The 2,500-nt window shown below is 51.4% G+C and overlaps 1 protein-coding gene across 2 annotated transcripts in view; it reads left to right on the top strand.

Annotated features, from left to right (window-relative positions):
* Exn (Ephexin) overlaps positions 1 to 2,500 on the top strand; it is a 286,327-nt gene that overhangs the window by 84,948 nt on the left and 198,879 nt on the right. For both annotated transcript variants that reach the window (XM_070137586.1, XM_070137587.1), the window contains exon 2: positions 2,034 to 2,104. The gene's annotated coding sequence lies outside the window, so the exon portion shown is untranslated. The remainder of the gene's footprint in view (positions 1 to 2,033; positions 2,105 to 2,500) is intronic.

Raw genomic sequence — 2,500 nt, 5'->3', positions numbered from 1 at the left:
GCCAGGAGTAGGAGGGAGGGAGGGAGGGAGAGAGGGAGGGAGGGAGGGAGGGAGGGAGGGAGGGAGGGAGGGAGGGAGGGAGAGAGGAGGAGGGAGGGAGGAAGGGAGGGAGGGAGGGAGGGAGGGAGGGGGGCCTGAGAAGCGCGGCAGGCACCGTGTGAAAGGTGTGGCTGGCGTCTGGGAGGGGGGAGGGGCCATGGGGGGGAGGGTTGAGTAAGGTCAAGGTCTCAGAAGAAAGGTCATGCATCCTGAGAGCGGACTGGTCACTGGCAGGGGTCACGCGGTTACCCCGTTGTGGCTCAATTATGCCTTGTTGAGCCAATGTTCTGGTGGATGGGCAGGGGAGAAGAGGCTTGGGGGCTGGGAACCTCGCTCTCGCTCTCTTTCTCTCTCTCTCTCTCTCTCTCTCTCTCTCTCGCTCTCGCTCTCGCTCTCGCTCTCGCTCTCGCTCTCGCCTTCTCTCTTCGCCTTCTCTCTCTCGCTCGCTCTTCTCTGCTTTCGCTCTCGCCTTCGCCTGCTTTCGCCTCGCCCTCTCGTTTTCGCTCTCGCCTTCGCTCTCGCCTCGCTCGCTCTCTGCCTCTCTCGCCTTCGCCTTCGCCTCTCGCCTCTCGCCTTCGCTCTCTCGCTCTCTCTCTCTCTCTCTCTCTCTCTCTCTCTCTCTCTCTCTCTCTCTCTCTCTCTCTCTCTCTCTCTCTCTCTCTTCTTCTGTGCTCTGCTCCCTACCTCGTATCTCCCTTGCTCAAGTCCTTCTATTTCTGCTCCCCTGTCTCTGCCCCCTGCTTCACATCCCCCTTGCATAAGTCCTGCTTTTGCTCCCTGCTACACCCCCCCCCCTTTGCCTCAGTCCTTCTGCTTCATTTCCCCTTTTGCCTCATTCTTCCTCCTCCTCGCCTCTTGGTCATATGTCCCCCTGCTTCGATCCCTCCTGCTTCTATGCCCCTTGCTTCCATGTCCCTTGCTTCGTACTCCTCTGCCCACAACACCCTGCTTCTGCTTCTGCTCATGCCCCCTGCCCACTCTCCTCTGCCCACTCTCCTCTGCCCCCTGCCCACTCTCCTCTGCCCCCTGCCCACTCTCCTCTGCCCACTCTCCTCTGCCCCCTGCCCACTCTCCTCTGCCCACTCTCCTCTGCCCACTCTCCTCTGCCCACTCTCCTCTGCCCCCTCCCCTTGGCTCACCTCCCTTGCCTCGTGTCCCTGCCCTCTGCCCCCTGTCACTGCCAGTTGGGTGTTGTCGCCAGTTTACTCAGTTTGTCATGATTTATATGCGTTTTGCATTTTATTATTTTTATGATAATGTGCTTTTTATACACACCATGAACGCGGATATGTACACAAGTACACACGCACTCATGCATGCACAGTATAAGTATATATATATATATATATATATATATATATATATATATATATATATATATAAATGTATATATGTATATATGTATACATGTATATATATATATATATATATATATATATATATATATATATATATATATATAGACATACATACATACACATACATCTAGTGTAGTAAGAGTATGAGAGAGAGAGAGAGAGAGAGAGAGAGGGGGGGGGGGGGAGAGGGAGAGGGAGAGAGAGAGAGAGAGAGAGAGAGAGAGAGAGAGAGAGAGAGAGAGAGAGAGAGAGAGAGAGAGAGAGAGAGAGAGAGAGAGAGAAAGAGAGACAGACAGAGAGAGAGAGAGAGAGAGAGGGAGAGCCAGACAAAGAGTGGAGAGAGAGAGAGAAAAAAGAGAGAGAGAGAGAGAGAGAGAGAGAGAGAGAGAGAGAGAGATGAGACTGAGAGAGAGAGAGAGAGAGAGAGAGAGAGCAGAGGTGGAGAGAGATAGTGACAGATAGGAATAGATACAGAGACAGACAGATAAATAGAGACAGATGAAAATAAATAAATAAATAAAACAGATAGAGATAAAAATAGAGAAATCGAAAAAAAACAGAAAATCTGAAAATGACATATTTTTTTTCCTTTTCAAACTCCCTAACGGAATGGTTTCTCTCCCCCCCCCCCTCCAGGCGTGGATGCTCGCGACCCCGCCAAGATGGACTCAAGGAACACGGGATAAACAAGGACTTAAGGACTCCAGGTAAATCTTTTTTTATTTAAGTTTGGTTTGAGAATACGGTGGTTGAGGGTTGTCTGTCTGTCTTGTAAAAGGTTTTCTTTCTTGGTCGGGACGAAGAGGGAGGGAGTGGAGGGGAGGGAGGGAGGGAGGGAGGGAGGGAGGGAGGGAGGGAGGGAGGGAGGGAGGGAGGGAGGGAGGGAGGAGAGGGAGGCAGGTATAGAGAAGAAGTAGATTGTGAAAAGAATAAAAATGAGAGTTTATTTGTTCAAATTGGTGTCTCTTTTTTTTTTGGGGTGTGAGGGCAGGTGTAGTGTGTGTGTGGTTAAGTGGTTAAGTGTAAACCACACTCCTTGCCATCCTCCCTTCCCCCACCCTAAACCCCTTCCTCCCCCTTGCCATCCTCCTCCCTTTCCCCCC

This window comes from Penaeus vannamei, chromosome 23, assembly GCF_042767895.1.
Source record: "Penaeus vannamei isolate JL-2024 chromosome 23, ASM4276789v1, whole genome shotgun sequence".
Taxonomy (NCBI): Eukaryota; Metazoa; Arthropoda; class Malacostraca; order Decapoda; family Penaeidae; genus Penaeus; species Penaeus vannamei.
Note: the sequence above shows the minus strand (reverse complement) of the source record. Positions and strands in the feature narration are given on the sequence as shown.